The following is a 17,791-nucleotide window of genomic DNA, read 5'->3' on the forward strand; positions in this document are numbered from 1 at the left end:
CCGCAAGCGGGCTTACTTCCTAAGCCATTGCGGGCCGGAGGTAATCGAGATTGCGGAAGCCCTGGCAGAGCCAACGCCGATACAATCGGTATCGTGGCCGACTCTGCAGACTTTGCTGAAGAACCATTTCGCACCGACGCCGTCAAATACGTGCAGCGGTTTGAATTGGAGAACGAGACAGATGGAGGGCGAGTCCATCGGTGACTACATGGCCGCTTTAAGAAGAGCGCCCAAGGACTGCGGATACCGAGACTTAGGCGAAGTGCTACTCGAGCAACTCATCCGAGGGTCAAGGACATCCGCCACGGCGACGACTGCTAGCCAGGAGCAACCTGCCACAAGCCACCGCTCTGGACGAGGCCAGAGCACACGAAATGTCTACTAAAGCAGCAGAGACTCTGCAAAAGCCTCTTCAATCCAAGACGAGCGCAAAGCCAACGCCAGTACACCAGGAGGAGATTCAGTCCGAATCCGAAGGTGAGGGCGTGGATGAGGAAGGGGTCTGCCGGACCGAGAAACGCGACACTGAGGACCGTGACGAGTGCGGAAGCTGCGGAGGGCAGCATCAGCGCCAACGCTGCAGGTTTAAAGACGCAACATGCCGGCGGTGTGGGAAGAAAGGACACTTAGCTCAGGTTTGCAGAGCGGCCCAACCTTCCCGCCGAAAATTCAAATCGTTGAATCAAAACGCTGAACCGGAAAGGCGGCCCGCGATTGGTTCAAACAAGAAAGGCGAAGTCTAACCAAACGACTGTCATTATAGGCCGCGCCTCAACCAAAGTGGAAAAGAAGATTTTCACAAAGCCCAAGATCGAGGGAGTACGGTGCAGGCTTGAAGTAGACACGGGATCAGCGATAACCATCATGTCCTGGGACACTTTGGCGAAGTCGCTGCCGTCCGTCGCGAAGCGCCACCTGCAAGCACAACGACTACGAGTCCACGACTACCAGGGGAATCGCATCCCTGTTCGAGGGACCACCTCCGTCCGAGTCGAGTACGGCCCTCACAAGAAGACCCTGCCCATCACGATCGTCGAAGGAACTCTGCCCAGTCTGTTGGGACTAGACTGGTTTCGTGCCCTGGGCATGGGAGTGACTGGCATCTACAGAAGTGACTGCAATTTGAAAGACATTCTCTTTAACGAGTTCGAAGATGTCTTCAAGGACTGCCTGGGCAAGTACAAGGGGACCCCTATATCCTTCAACTTAGACCCCAGGTAGCCCCATTAGGCTTAAGGCGAGGAGAGTCCCTTGCCCTAAAACCAAAATTGATAAGGAGCTGGACAAGCTCATAAATCAGGGGTTTTGGTGCCAGTCGATCACGCAAAGTGGGAGACGCCAATCGTCACCCCATCAAATCGGACGGGTCAATTAGAATTTGCGCTGACTACAAGGCGACGCTTAACAAAGCCTTACAGAAAAGCGTACCGGTTCCCGTAGTGCAACATTTATTGCACTCCTTGGGGCAAGGGCAAGTCTTTGCAAAGTTAGACTTGGCCCAAGCCTACCAACAACTGCCAGTAGACGCCCGCACAGCGAAGCCCAAGCGATTGTGACGCACAGGGGGCATTCAAGTGCACCCGATTGCAATTTGGGGTTAGTGTGGCACCAGGGCTGTTCCAAAACCTGATGGAACGACTACTGCAAGGGCTCCCAGGGGTAGTTCCCTACTTCGATGATGTCCTAATTTCAGGGGAAAACATGGAGGAATTGGGGGAGCGGTTAAGAAAGGTCTTGAGCATTTTCCGGACAGCCGGATTAAAAGTCAAGACAAATAAATGTCAGATAGGGGTCGAATCGGTCGATTTCTTGGGCTACCGGATAGACAAGAAAGGAATTCACCCTACTGAGAGCAAAGTTAAGGCAATTAGGAAGGCTCCAGCGCCCAAAAACAAAGCAGAGCTGCAGGCATTCCTGGGATTGGTTAATTTTTACGCGGTCAAGGGACGACTTCTGGTATCCGGCGGCAACGGACATCTGGAGGTGCCTCTCCTGCCTCCAGTGTCCGAATCCGGCCGCCTCCGAGGCCCCCAGGGGCCAGGTGTTCCGAAAAGGACACCTGCCGCACGGACGGCTCGCCAGGGGTCTCCCAGCCGACATACAGGACTGGGGGGACCGATGCTGGCGCGTCCTAGGCTCGGAGGGGTTCGGAGGCCTCAGGCCGCGGCCATTATTTTGGTCGTCGCCTAGGCCGCTGTGCCCAGTGACACCGGGGCTTTGGATTTATAATTGCAGCAGCCTGGTGGCGAACAGGGAACGGAGAAGAATTGAGGAAGGGAGAAGGGAAGGAGATATCGGCAAATGTGAGTGGAGTGCTCCGGAGTGCGGGGGTTTCTCCCCTGCGACTGGAAGGAGCACGAATCACTTTGGAGAGAGGAGAACTTAAAATAACAAGATTACGGTTTTGTGGAGCTCTGGAGAGAAGAGGTGATGGAGAAATTTAGGAGGGAGGGTTTGAGGCCCCTCCTCTGGGGAACAATGGTGGCGTCCAGCTTCCGCCTTCACTATGAGAATCTTGATGACATCACTTCCCTTCGGCTTCCTGGTTGACTAACTGTACTCTGGACTCGTTGCTCCTGTGAGTGCCCCCTGGTGGATCCGGAGGAAATTACAAGGATACTGTGCTTGCCTGAGGATTTAAAAAAATTTTTTTAAATGGCAAAAGGTTAGAGACCAACTGCTGGAGAAATGGAGAGAATTTTGGAAAAGTTATCTAATATGGACAAGAAACTGGATGAAATAAGAGCAGAAATTGTGACTATCCAAAAGGATTTAAAGGACACTCAACAAGTCTCAGCAGAAAACAAGCAGAAAGTGGAAGGTCTGGAGGGAGAGATGCGGGCAGTGCAGAAAAGAGAGGAGACGACAGGCAATGCTGTGCTTGGACTACAGATGGATAAAATGTCTTATTTCCTTAGGTTTCAAAATCTGGAAGAAGTGGACCAAGAAGACTTGAGAGATGTTGTGACTAAACTGTTGGGAGAATTTCTTGGGAGAGGTGTTGACTTTATGAATTGGGATGTGGATCGAGCTTATAGAGTTAATTCAAAATATGCACGCACGCATGCAGTTCCTAGAGAGGTTCATGTCAAATTTGTGAGAAGAGAGACAAGAGATGAAATTCTTAGAAAACATAGGAGTGGGGCACTGACTTATAGGGGCAGGGAGATAGCCATTCTGAGGCAGATTCCCAGACAGGTACGTGAAATGAGAAAGAAATATTACTTTTTGTCAAGCAAATTGTACCAGAAGGGAGTAGGCTTCAGATGGCTGATGCCAGAGGGATTGATGATTTTCGGGAGGCATTACGAAAAAATTAGTACAATTATGGAGGCTGCGGCCTCCGTGGAGGAACACAAAGCCCTCCTGGAATTAGATGACCCAGGAGTTGAAGAAGGGGAGGTTATAGACCATGGGGAGGAGGCGGCTGCCGCTGTTGCGGCCCTGGAGTTGGGTCAGGCTGAACCCAGAGTTCTGAGATCCAAAACTAGGAAGTGACAATGATATTTGGTATTGTGTTGGTTTTCCTTATTCTCCTTTGTATGATATTCTGATTATTCTTGACCCTTCTTTATTGCGTATGTAAGATTGATAAACTTAGCTACTTCGTATCACCTGCTTGCCATATGGCTGTTGTATGTGTTTAAAATTTTGAGTAAAATTCTTATCTTGTATAAGAAAAATGAAAATTTACCATACCTGATATGTATTTGTATAAACCTTTTTTGACCAATAAAAACTTTTTGGATAAAAAAAAAAAAAAAAAAAAAAAAAATTTTTACGCGGTCTTTTTGAAGAACAAAGCAACCGTTGCGGAACCGCTGCATAGGCTCTTAGGAAAAAATACTGTTTGGTCTTGGGGAAAGTCAGAAAATAGGGCTTTTGAAGCAGTAAAGAACCTGCTCTCAAGTGATAGCCTGCTCATCCAATATCACGACTCACTACCCCTAGTGCTGGTTTGCGATGCGTCCCCTTATGGGGTGGGGGCTGTACTCAGCCATAGACTTCCAAACGGCACAGAAGCCCCTATAGCGTTCTACTCTAGAACGATGTCCTCCCCAGAGAGGAACTACAGCCAATTAGACAAAGAAGCATTAGCCATTGTATCAGGGGTCAAAAATTCCATGAGTATGTCTTTGGGCGAATTTTGAAATCGTGACTGACCACAGACCGTTACTTGGATTACTGGCTGGCGACCGCCAACGCCTGTGGCACTTTCGCCACGCTTGACTCGATGGACTATATTTTAGCCGCTTACTCATACAAGCTGCAGCATCGACCGGAAAAGAAGTGGGGCATGCAGACGCATTGAGCCGATGCCCACTGCCAGGGGCGATCAAGACCCCACTCCGGGACACCCATCCTCCTTATTGACTCGTTGGACTCTGGCCCAGTCACATCAAAGGAAGTGGCTCGGGCATCATACCGGGACATTGTGTTAAGGACTGTACCGGTTGGGTACAGAGGGTGGCCGCTGCGCCGGGCTTAACGGTTCAAAGAATTTGTTAAGAAACGTGATGAGCTCTCGGCTCAAGGGGTGCCTGTTATGGGGTGATCGTGTAATAATTCCTGTTAAGTTAAGGGCAAGGTATTGGACCTCCTCCACGAGGTCACCCAGGCATCGTAAGGATGAAGGGGTTAGCTAGAAGCTATGTATGGTGGCCACTCATGGACGAGAGATTGCTGAGAGGGTAGGGAAATGCCAAGCTTGCCAAGAGTCCAGACCGCTACCCCAACAGCCCCAGTCAGAGAATGGGAAAAGCCCCAAGGGCCTTGGTCAAGAATCCACATTGACTTTGCTGGCCCTTTCACGGCCAAACGTTCCTAGTGGTGGTGGGCGCATTTTCCAAATGGTTAGAGATCATACTTATGAAGTCCACCACAGCCAAGCAGTAATCGCAACCCTCGCCACCTATTCGCAACTCACGGGTTGCGGACACTCTGGTGTCCGACAATGGGCCCCACCACGGCAGCCCAGTTTGAAGAGTACCTGGCAGAGGAAGGCATCCGACATGCCCTCTCTGCACCTTTCCACCCTGCGTCGAATGGCCTTGCAGGCGTTCCGTCCGGGCGCTAAGGAGGCATTGTCCAGGCTCAAGCCAGGTGACTGGCAAACAAAATAGACTTTTTCCTAGCCGTCCAGCACAGAACCCCAAGCACAGCCACTGGAAAAAGCCCAGCCGAATTGCTAATGGGACGGAAACTCCGGTGCCCACTTGACCGTTTGAACCCCCATTACACACCCGAGGGTTACAAGGGGGAGCTAGAAAAAACAAGGGAAATGAGCATAGGCGACGGTGTGGGCCCGAAACTATGGGGACGGCCCGAGTTGGGTCGCCGGACAAGTAACAAAAGTAACAGGGCCAAAATCGTACGTGGTAGAGCTACCAGACAACCGAGTGTGGCGGCGCCACATAGATCAGTTAAGGAAACGAATAACTGACCAAACCAAACCAACAGAGACAGGTAATGACCAATACCACTTTGAATCCACAGCTGACAATGACCGGGAGGCGCAAGACTTAGCTGAGGTCCCAGAGTTCCAGCGACGCCATCAGGTCCCCGAGGAAGCAGCAGGAAAATTCAAAATTAATCCAAGGCGGATGGCCAAGAAAAAGTCGGCCAATAATCCAGAGCCCGATGGCCCAGAGAAAGAGCTGGGAGGAAAACAGCCCCTCCGACCAGCTCAAAACACCACCAGAACTGAACCGCAGGTCAGAAAGAACTAGGAGGCGCCCAGGTTATTTGCGTGACTACGCCGAAAAATAACATGTAAATAAATATGTAAATAAGACCAAGTGTTTTCTGGGAGGGAGGTGTTATGTATTAACAGTTGTGCCTTTAAATATTTGAGCGGGAAATCAGCACGTTGCTGATTGGACGAAGCCTCCAGCAGAACTGTATAAAAGGAGAGGTTTTTCCCCCAGCCTGTTGCTGGGTTCACCCTATATTAAAGAGCTGTTGTCACTACCCTGGTCTCCAGCCTCGTTACTTCCCGAACTTAACACTATCTACATAGCTCTGCTGTTGAAGAGCATTTGGAAGCTAGTTCAGAATATGGCAGCATGCTCAATATTCAGTGCACTATAGTACACTCATGTAATGTTGCAAGCCGTCCCTAGCTGTTTCAAAAAGAAATGGATGGCAAGTAAATTTAATAAATAAATGCAAATGACATTGCTCTACATGAATGGGCTTAGTGGGCTTCCAGAAGCAGTTCAAGGCACTGGCAGTCATCCTGAAAGTCCTACATGGCACATGGGACTGCCTAGCTTTTGTGTTTGTCCCACCAGATCTGAGAGGATGGGCATATTCAAGGTCTCTTTAATATAGCAGCATCACCTGATGGGGCAGAGAAAGCATGCCCTCTCTATCATGGTGTCTGCTTTATGAAACAAACTTCAGTCTGAGTTTCAGCCCCAATGCTGTAGGCTTTTTGAAAGGCCTTGACCTGGGTTTTCCCCTAAGGCTGAGATGTTAATAGAGATTGTTAATGTGGTTAGGATGATTTTTTTATTAGGGTCTCTACTAAATTCCGTTAACTGATTTAGTTCATTTATTGTGTTTTTATCTTTTGTTTACTCCCTAGAGTTTTCACTGACTGGATGGACAGCTCTATGAATTTGGTTAATAATAAATAAACACAGTAACTTAAACCAAAGTTCATATCATAAGTACATTAGATGATACATTTTTTTTCTGCTAGTTTTTCTTCCTACAATTTAATTGCAGCTCCAAATAATTTAATCTGAACTATGACTATATAAATTGGATGACTACAATCCTATATAACTTTACCTAGACTAATCACCGAGTTCAATGGGGCTAACTGTCAGGTAAATGGGTACAAGAGTACAGTCAACAACAGCAATCTTATCAGAAATATATCTTGAATCACATAAGTGCACACAGTACATGTTAATTATATACTGTAGTCCACAGGACAAATTCCTGTCTTCCCCAATCTTGTCTCCGATATATTGGATCACAACATCAAATATTCCCAGCCACCTGAAGATATAAAAATGGAAAGGATGTTCATGCTAAAATTTAAAACAAAGCAAAATTATTCCTTGTTCCTCAAGTTCCCTAGGAATGTTGTTACAATATAAATAAAAATTACATTTTTACTTAAATGTTGCAATAGGAAGTCACATATTTTTGTTTTAAATATAGTTTCAAAGGCAGGAGTTTTTCAAATACCAATGTTAAATATCCAGTTTAATTTATATTGGCTTTTCTTCAGCTGTGGGTAAATAATCATTTTACAAGAGAACAGGGAATTCTAGGTCAAGGGAACAAGCCACAATAATGCAATGTGATCAGTGACAACTGGCTACTAGAACTGGGAAATGTGAGGTTTTTTAAGTTGATATAATAGCAAGGCTGTTGAATGAAATGAAATATTTTACATTATTTATATACTTCCAAGTGATTAGTGGTGACTTTTAGAAAAATCCTGTTTGAATTTCAAAAGGAACAAAGAGATCTGAAAAAAATGCACTATATAAATTACGAATTGAATTTACAAGATTATAGTACTGCCCTCCATAACTTTCTTTCCCAGTTTAACAACCATTTTTTTAAATTCAATCAATAAGAAGGAAGGACGTGTTCATCAGAAAGAGTCTAAGCATCCCTGTGCCTCCTAGCAACATACGCATCGCCCCTTACGCCCACCGGGTTTCTGCAGTATATGTGCAGGAAGGCACGTAGCTCAGTTTCTGCAGCCCACCTTCTGGGAAGGCTTCCTTTGAAAGAGAAAAGCCCAGCTTTGCCTAATCATCCAAAGGGAGGGCTGAGTGCAACCCACCGTAGAGCCCTCGGGCTTTGTGAGGGAGCCTGAACGTGCCCTCCCACACATGCACCAGTCCTGCTGCTTTCCCCGCCCCCAAAGGTTAGTCTACGTCCATTTCCACCGAGGGGCCTCCTGTCACCATGCGAAAAGCTCAGCAGCGAAAAACTCAACATGGACGGGCGAAGGCAGCGCCGCCTTCTTATTGGCCGAAACTTTTTCCGCCTCGGCTTTTCATTGGACGGAACGCGAACTCCACGAGTCGAGCACGCTCTGCCCGGACTGACACCTCCGTTCTGGCTCTAATCTCTGGGAGACGGAAAGGAGGCGGCTTTTGAGGAGCCAATGAAACCGGGAGGGGGCGGAGCCTGGGGCCGGGCCTCAAACCAAGAGGGCAGGGGCGAGTTGGTAAACAAGCTCCGCGCCTCGTGGTGCCACGGGGCGGGTGTCGGGGAGCTGGCAGTCGGGGTTGGGAGCGGCGCCGTGCGGGCCGAGGTGAGCTAAGCGTTGGAGACATACGGCGCGGCCTGGCACCTCATATGGAGGAGCTGGGAAGGCCTCTAATCTCCGCTCGCCTCCCGTTAGCCTCTACAGCGTATCGGTCCTGTAGCGGCCTGATGTATTCGGCCAAGGGGAAAATGGTGTCCCCATGAGCGGGGAAGCAAAAAGATTTTGGCCGCGGTCGCGCGCTGCGAAGAGTGTCTCTTCCGAGACGTTGTGCCACGTGCCGGCAGTCGCAAAGCGGGTCTTCAGCTGTGCCTTGCTGGGGAGGCGACTGAGGGGGAAAAAAAACCCGAATTGCTGCTACTGTGGCGCTGTGCGTGAGAAGAGAGGAGCGGGGGGTTCCGGGAAATAGAAATCGGGCTGAGTGCGCTGAGACCATCCCTTGAAAGCAAGCTTAGCTTGGGGCGAACCTTTTACGGCCCTTAGAGATGCGTTGGATTCTTAACTTCCATCCGACTTGAGCCTGCTGGGGAAGTTTTAGTATAATCCGTCTGGAGGGCGCTGGGTGGGCAGGGCTGCACACTGGCCCGTAAGAGTTGTCTAAGGCGCAGTGTTAATCACAGGATCGGATTGACAAGCTTTCCGCCTATTCCACGCTTGAGTCAAGAACGTGATTATTCGTGGTTAATTACCAAGGGACGCCAAAGTCAGAGCTAGTTCTGCGTTGAGAAGCTACAGGAGGAGGGGGAGGCGTGATAAGTCTTGTGTCGGTGTGTTTGTGTTTGCCTGGGCGGCAATTGCACCTCTGTTTTCTCTCCCTGCCTTATATTTCGTTCATGCCCACTACCCCCCCAAGCTCCTTTGCTCGCTCGCTCTGCTGAATTTTAATGTAAAATGTTTGCTACTGGTATATTTTGCTTCCTTAGGAAGTAAAAAGGATTGGTAGGAAATCCTGATTCAGCATTTTATGCTAATAAGTGAACTCTTTAAGAATTGGGCAGACGTTTTTTAAAAAAAGGCAGAGTCTGAGCTGTTGTAAATTAGGTTGTTGGGAAATATTCACTGAGAAAACTGTCTTTTGAAAATAATTTTTTTTAAGCCCCACACTATAGGGCAAATTATTTAAATGGGGAAAAAATGTGCCCCATATCTATTTCCCATTTTCAGTTGATCTTTCCACATTTTATTTTTGATATGCAAATTAATTTTAATCTTTTTTCTTCTGATCCTGTGAACATTATTTAAAGACATTTTGCATGAAATGATTTTGTATGGAATCTGCCCGATGTGCCTAGAATAGTGTAAGATGTGCTGTTTGTGCCATTGTAATAATTCTCTTTTCGGTCTACCTCATTGGTCATGTTCTCCTGATGAGGCTATGTAGCTTCAAAAAGAGCAACATCCAGAAAATTACTGGTCTGTCAAAAAAATAAAATCAATTCCAAAAAAATAAAATAGCATTTAGATTTCTGCCATGAATTTAGTCTAAAAATAAAAAAAACTTTTTAAAAGAGATAATAAGTTGTCATTTAAGGTCAATGGACAATATTTGAATAAAACTTAATGTTTTGTGGCATGGAAATTATGCCACAAAACATGGCATAATATTGGCATAAGAATTATTTGGGCAGGGCACAAATATCCAGTGAAATAAGGCTACATTGCAGAGATTGGTTTTCTATTATGTAGAGGGTTGGGATTTTTACTTTTAAAATAATAATAGTCTTATTGCTCAATTATTCAACTGCTGAATGATGGATGAAATCAGTGCTCCAAATTCTTAATCTTTCCATTGAGTGCTCATAAATTTAACTCTTTAACAGAAAAAGTGTTGCAATTTTGTTGTTGAATATTGTTGCTTTGATCACAGAGGAGTTCTAGGATTGCAGTTTGGTCACTCCTGGATTAAATCACTGTACTGAATTGTATTCATAAAAGCTAGCAGTGGAAGATAAAATTAAATATTTTAAATGAGAGTTACTATAATTAGTTTAACACTGGGTGACTGCTTATTAGAAACATTCAATCCCAGACTTCAGTTATGCAAAGAAACATAAATTATTAAAAGTTCCAGCACAGATTTAAATGCTTGAGTAACTGTTGGTCAAAAAATTGTAAATGCTTCTTACATCTAAAATGGTAGCCTATAGAGACCTGCCTGGTTGGAGTTCTGGAAGATTTCTGTTTATTTATGCAATTTGAGATTTGGAATGAAGGCAACTCCTCCTCATCTTTATCAGTGGCTAACACACTAATTCACTTGCTTTGACTTAACAGTCTCTGGAACAAGATCTCTAGCTTTAGTCCAGTAGGCTGATTTAGAATTGTAAGAGCATGCTGTGAATATTCTTTTAGAAAGGTTAATGGTATGCCCAGGTGTTTCATTCACAAAATGAATATCATAAAGAGCATAACAAACAAGTTACAAAGCACTCATTTACCAGAAGAGCAGGCTGGTGAGGATGCTGTTTGGGATCCCTGTAGCCTTGTATGACATGTTCAATCACCCAGCTTATAGTTGCTTTTTCCCTTGAAGGTGGATAATTTACAAAATAAAGAACTGGGCCGTAGAACATAATCAGTTTTATTTTCTAGCAGTATTTTTTGGAAGTAAATAAGATTTTACTTTTCTTTGTAGTGTGCTAGCTTTTGATTTAATATATTAGTGGAAAAAATAAAATCACATGGAAAAAGAATTTTGGTTACTGTTTTCTAGGAAGAGACACCTCCCTGACATAGGTACCAACTTTCAGAAATATATGGCATCCTTAATTTTAAATATAAGACACATACATACTCTTATGAGTAGCTGGGTAAGTTTTTAGCTTTCATTAAAACTAAAAAAAAGTGTTAGTCTTGTTGCACACTAACAGTTGACCTTAAAAAATCAAATTCAAGGATTCAAACTTTTGTTGTTTCTAACTTAGATATTCATTCATTAGCTAAGATAGCCAAATAACACCCCTTATGTTCATCATAGAGTTATATCTAAAATACTACATGTTGGGACAAATGTTCATTTTGTATTGTTATTTTCCCCAGCAAGTTATTGGCTAGCTGCCATTGAAGATGGAACACTGATAGAAGTGTTTTAATACAGCAAAATAATTCAAAAAGTATAGGGGAATAAAAAATGTTTGTGTCAGTGCAAGAAAAAATATAATGGTCTTTGATATACACGGCTTTAATGCTGAAATTTGTATTTATTTACAAATTAGCAAAGGATGACTGTAATGAAGACTTAATCAGTACAAACATAGACCATCTTCATTTGACTCACCAGCATTGAGAGCAATGATCCTTGTAACTTTGAAAACTAAATAAATCATATCTGCCAAAAGTTATCTTAACACAGATATTATACATGAATTAAGAAAAACATGACCTTGGAAAGCTCTTAAAAACAAAACAAAACTGGTATTTGGGGGAGGGAGGACTTCTCCTTTCCAAGAACAGTTGTATACCTGCAGGTAGTGATGGAATATATTTTCATATCATGACAGTATAAAGAGGTGGAATCTTCATTTTTTTAGCCTTGTTAAGAATTTTAAAGAATAAAAATTGCAAAATATGGAAGTGTTTTTTAAAATAATTTCCTCTTTCCTGAGTTTTGCTGACTAAAAAACTTATTCTATAAATCTGTTTATGCTTTGACTAGGTGTAGAAAATAGCTAATAATAGCAATATGTAAGCACTTTCATGTTATCTTTTATCAGTTATTAACAGCAGTTAATATAATGTTTATACTGCTAAAATCCCCTATGTTTGTTAACTTTATTTGCAAAACTTTGAAGAGATCATTATTTATTTAAATCTTTATAGCCTTCCCAATATCAGTGTATCCAAGGATGGGATGCTTCAGAAACAAAGCATAATGTACATGATTTTGGTAAACCAAAAATACAGACCAGACTACTTACACTGACATCCAGCAATTTGTCATTCTGAAACAAAGTTAATGTCACCCTTGCCTGTAATGTAAGGACATTCTGTAATCTGTGTGCCATAGCTGAGAAGGCTTTCTGTCACGTCTCACCTAATGTACAGCTTCCAGTAGAAGGAGTGAAGAGCCCCCTTGGCATTTCCTCATGTTTGGGGTAGATATATTTATGGAAAAGTTTTCCCTCAAATACTAAGTTTCAAAGTAGTTGAGAAGAATTTCACATAAAGAGAAAAAAATGGATGTTTGGGAGCAGTTGAGAGAATATTTTTTTAGTGGGTTCTAAGAATCCAATTTAATTTGCCTGCTTCATGCAGTTCTAACAGAAAAAAAATGAATATCCCAGTTTGGCACTTGAACGTAAAAGCGAGTAGAGGGACCTTGATAATTAAATTACAGGAGACAATGTCATGCGACTGATTCATGTGAAATTGGAATTAAGAGCATTCCAGTCCAGATTGTGTACAATATATATATGCATTTTCAATTACCTATCAGTTTTCCTGTGATACAACAATATGTTTGATAGAGTGGTTATAATGAAACTTAAAGTGCAATTTATGTTGGTTAAACTTGTAGCTGGTTAAATTATGTATCAGTCTTAACTTTAGGAGAGTCTCTTGCTTCTGCCACCGAAATGCAGAGAAATTATTTGGGAGCTGATTATAAAGTTAGAAGAAGGATAGGCAGTTCTTGAGAGATATGCAGAAGTTTACTAGTTCTTCAAAAGTCCCCCAATTCTTGCTTTTACATCTGGCCACTTATCTCCTGTTAATTTTGCTTTATTGACTTAGCTGTGATCACCGGGGCAGCCATCTCTTTTGTATAAAACATCAGTTGATTTTAAATATAGCTTTAAGACTAATTGACAGCCCAAATTCCTCACCATTCCATCTATTTCAGTGTCTAGTCTGGGCATTCCTATCATTTGACATTTTTCTCCATTTGTAAATTTTAGGTGAATTCACAAACTGAATTTGATTTTTCTGGAGGAGGAGGACATCTTTATCTAGATGTAACTTCAGCCAGAGAAGCAGTTTCTTTACCTGTTTTGTCTCATCTGGATTATTTTACAGCTTGTTCCAGTCCCTTCCCTCATGTCTTCCTGAGCTCAAAAATTTCACAGTCTCCCTTGGAAAAGTAAATGGATGGTAAAATTGAATGTCACAGGCATATTTAGAATATTTGGGCCCAAAGTTATGAATTATTTCCACTAGCCTTTACATGCAGACATTTACAGTCTGGAAGAGAAAACAAAACAGTGTGATATATCTTGCCACTGAAAATGAAGCACCTTTTCTGTTACTGGTTCCCTAGAAGGGACTGAAGCTGTGGTCACAAAGTTAACTCAGAAAGGTATGTAGCATATTTGGTGCAGACTGCTTAAATTAGGAAGCAAGCAAAAATATGCTCAGGGATTGAATTCATAGCTTTGACAACAGCTGCGAAAGGAGAAGAGTATATGTAGCATTTTGCTTTATGACATATCAATGGTAAATTAACATATATCACTGAAGAATAAAATATATTAGTGTATTTTTCTATTAGATTGTGAAAAGATGCTGACTGTCCCTAAAGTTGACTATGTATCTCCTTAGCTGTTTAGGAAGAACAGTAATAAGTTCTGTACCTTCTGCCAGTTAATTGTGTTTAAATCAGATTAAGTAGGATGCTGAATTAGTTCAGGAAACGTACAAGTTCAGTTTGTCTTGTTCTCTTGCTTCTGTTTTGCTTTGTTTTCTGCAAATGTAATAAATGTGGATTTATGTATTCAACCAGGAATACAGCAGAAAGTAAAATCTTTCTAAGTGTTTAATAGGAACTAACTTCTGCATAACATCTAGATGACTTCTGTTGATGAGTTTAGATATATAGTGTTTTATGCAGGGGTGAAATATAAAATTCATTACTACTGGTTCTGTGGGTGTGGCTTGGTGGGGGCGGTAATGTGACTGGGTGGGCGTGGCCAACTTTTTTTTTAACTTTTAAAAGCATTTTTTCTACAACGTCTTCAGCCGAAGAGGCTGTAAAAAATGCTTTTAAAAGTCTCTGATGATCAAGCAACTCAGCTGGGATTACCAGAGGAGCCTTTTAGAAAAAATGCTTTTAAAAGGTTCTGACGATTCCAGCTGAGTTGCCTGATCGTCAGAAAAAATGCTTTTAAACAATTCTGACGATCCCAGCAGAACCGTGCGATCATCAGAGGCTTTTTATTTACTTTTAAAAGCATTTTTTCGGCTGAAGAAAAAATGTTTTTAAAAGTAAAAAACAACAACCTCATGATCGCGCAGCTCAGCTGGGCATGGGTGGGGGGGGGCGGGCAGGGATTTTGCTACCGGTTCTCCAAACCATCTGCTGCCATCGCTACCGGATCGGGTGATCTGGTCCGAACTTGGAGCATTTCACCCCTGGTTTTATGTCATCTTACACTATTGCCATTAGACAAACCTAATACATTCCTCTGAGGGCTTATTCATTGTTTATGTAGGGGCAGGTAATTTTCCCAGTGACAAAATACAAAAAATATTGCTGAGTATGGAATTGCTTTATCTGTAACCAAACTTCAGAAAAAAACACACCAAACCATCTTCTGGAAGATACTGTATATTTCACAATAACAGATACTTAAGTAATGAAAGTAGGCCTAAACATTATGCTGCTCCCACTCCTGTGGTAGAATGATGGTGTATAAATGTCATTTTAACTGGGTATTTTTTCTTGTGTTTCTCATAGCACAAAAGAGAAATACATATAGCCCCAATAGCACTGTTCCTCGCCTCCTGACAAAAATAGAATGTTACTTTTTAAAGAGATGCCAGTAGTCCCTGTCCTAGTGATAAAAGCAGCTGCCACAATGCTGTTGCATTACTTTAACCAGAAAATAGATCAGTGCTTTGGCAACTGCCCACATATACCTTCTTCAGTCATTAAGGTCAGAAAAGTGGACAGAGGGAGCACATGAAAACAGCTGACATAGTATTGAATCATTTTCATGGCTTAAAGATATACCCATTGCACTATGGCAGGTGCACTTGTGAATTCCATCTGTCTTTCAAAGGATTGAAGGCTAGTAGTCATGACTTGGTAAATGAAGTGACTCACACAAAGTAATTTGCTTAATGTTTTGCAGAATGACCTTGAAATCTTGTAGAATGGCTGTTAGTTATATAAGGGAGCAAACAATTTTTGAAAATGAAGCAGAATATAAAGTATATCTGATTTTACAGTCCTCTGTACATTTCTGTACAGTTATTACTGTGTTTCCCCGAGAATAAGACCCATCTTATATTTTTTTGAACCCTGAAATAAGCACTTGGCCTTATTGCCATTCTCTCAAAAGCCCCATTGGGCTTGTTATCAGGGGAAAACGGTAGCAGCCAAAAACTTTGGGATAGTTGAACATAAAGTATTGTTGGATTAGACTAAGAATTTCATAGAACCATTTTCTTCAGGCAGATAATTATTTTAGTCTATGGTATCCAAACATAGGAGTCTGGCAGGGTTTTTTTGAGACTTACTTTTAATAAAAGGCATAAGCTTTCATAAACAGCAGGTCTTTTCTCAGATGTATGGAATTTTGGTTGCTAATAACTGGATTTGACATGGTTTGTTTTGATGATTAAATATTTGGTGATAGTCTCAGAGTTATACATTTTATTATTTGTCTAGAGATACCACTGTACATGAGCAAATATTGCTATTTACCAGGTTTTAGAATATATTGTAATGGTTTCAGTTATGGCATTGCCTGTGAGAACTTTAAAAAAATCCTGAAGCACCCACTCACAATATGAAACAACTGTGGAGTTTTAACGCATAGTTTGGCTGTGTTAAATATTCTCCCTGGGCTTTAGCACTCTGGCCACAACCCTAACCATATATAGTGAGAATAGAAAAATATATGTTGCCTATTTTTATAAAACACTTGCGTTTCTAGTCTGTAAAAAATAAAATGCTCTGTAATGAGTGTTATCTCCTGTATAGTATACACATTTTCTGCAAATGATTGAGCTTTATTTGACATTGAGGGAGAACTGAAATCTTATATGAATTAATTATTTGCAGATTTGTGGAACAAAATGTATTAAACCTATTAAGCATTTATAGTTTTGAAAGTAATTTGTTGTTAATCTTCTATAATTTCTTAGATGAATAACTTAAGCTTGTCTTAAAATATATTTTAGTTGCATCTTGAGGAAAACTTTGAGATAAATTCATATACCTATAGTCTGTAGAAATGATATTTTCTCCTGTGCACTGCTTAGAGAGTCCAAAGGAATGGGTGATACCTTGTCTGATTGGCCAGAGAGTTGTAATTTGTTTAGACACGCCTTCTCCTTCCTGTTTAGCTCGTTTGTTAACTCAGTCGACCTAAAGACACATATTCTGAATATTTCAATTGCTTGGACTGCTTTAAAATCACACAGTAGAAGAATTTATTGTCAATTTGCTTCGTTTTGGCTGGGGAGCGATTTCTGGGACCGCGCCCAGCCAAGTGCCGGACAGTTGAGCCGTGGGGCTCTGCAGTGCTGTTTTTTACTGTGGAAAGGCCTGCCTGGCGTTGGGAGCCTCCAGCTTCTTCCTTGATCTCTCCGGAGCTGGTCTTGTGAGTTTTTGGTGGTGGATTGGTGTAGGGAGAGCCATGGTGTCGGCTCTGCACCTCTATTAGCTGGGATCCGTGGCGTTGGATTTCAGCTCCCTGGGCAGACTGTGTTGTAATTCGCACTTAAAAGCCTTGGTGTAGGCTCAGCACCATTTTGGAATCCCCACCCACTGCAGCCTTTATTCTATTACGTTACAAGCCGTGGTGTCAGCTTGGCGTGATTAAAGCCCTTAACTGCCCTCCATACTGAGGTTTGTGTACAACAGGCAGGTGATTGCAAAGAAATTGTCAACAATTAATTGAGAGTTTTCAAAGAGGAAATTTATTTGGCTGGTTCACAGTTACCTTGTGGTTTCAAAATGGCGTCTCACAGTAGATCTTCTAATGCCTCTCCCTCCATTAGGCAACAAGCCTTGGAGGCTCCAGTCACAAAAAACAGAGGAAATCTAGATCCAAAGTACCAGTTACTAGATGACAGTCCTCTGTTCAGGCCTCAACTTCATCTGCAGCTGATAATGATGCCATGAGGCGACAACGTGCCTTAGATAAACAATTTGATAAGGCACAGAAAAAGGCAGAGGCTAGCAAGCTACATTCCACTTCTGCTTGCAGCAGGGAAACAACTGATGCATTAAACCTCTGACTCTGGATTCCCAACCAAGTAAGTTTGGTTGGTCTCCCACTGCCTCCACTAGCATACAGCCACTGCAGGCTGCAGATATAGAGGTTCCCTTGGGCATAGCCATTCGTGAACCAGGATCCTCTCAGCAGCACAGGGGTTCTTGTCCCTCCTCTACCTTTATGCCTATCGCGGCGGGGCTCCGCCCAGAAGAAGGCCAAGGCACTTCACTGTCACAAGACTTGTACAACATGATTGCCCAAACTATTACCAGGGGTATTGATGCTGCTCTTATGCAATGGTTTTTTTTAGTTTCACTGCCAGCGACAGATTCAAACCAAGAGCCACTTCTCCAGTATGTCATTCTGACAGAGAATATATTCTGGACTC

At 42.8% G+C, this 17,791-nt stretch overlaps 1 protein-coding gene across 6 annotated transcripts in view; it reads left to right on the plus strand.

The window, feature by feature from the left end:
• Positions 1–8,250: 8,250 nt before the first annotated feature.
• COQ8A (coenzyme Q8A) overlaps positions 8,251–17,791 on the plus strand; it is a 106,983-nt gene continuing 97,442 nt past the window's right edge. For 2 of the 6 annotated variants that reach the window (XM_058174265.1, XM_058173482.1), the window contains exon 1: positions 8,251–8,290. The gene's annotated coding sequence lies outside the window, so the exon portion shown is untranslated. The remainder of the gene's footprint in view (positions 8,291–17,791) is intronic. The other 4 variants (XM_058175011.1, XM_058175841.1, XM_058176618.1 and 1 more) reach the window with 3 other exon arrangements.

Source organism: Ahaetulla prasina, chromosome 1, assembly GCF_028640845.1.
Source record: "Ahaetulla prasina isolate Xishuangbanna chromosome 1, ASM2864084v1, whole genome shotgun sequence".
Taxonomy (NCBI): domain Eukaryota; kingdom Metazoa; phylum Chordata; class Lepidosauria; order Squamata; family Colubridae; genus Ahaetulla; species Ahaetulla prasina.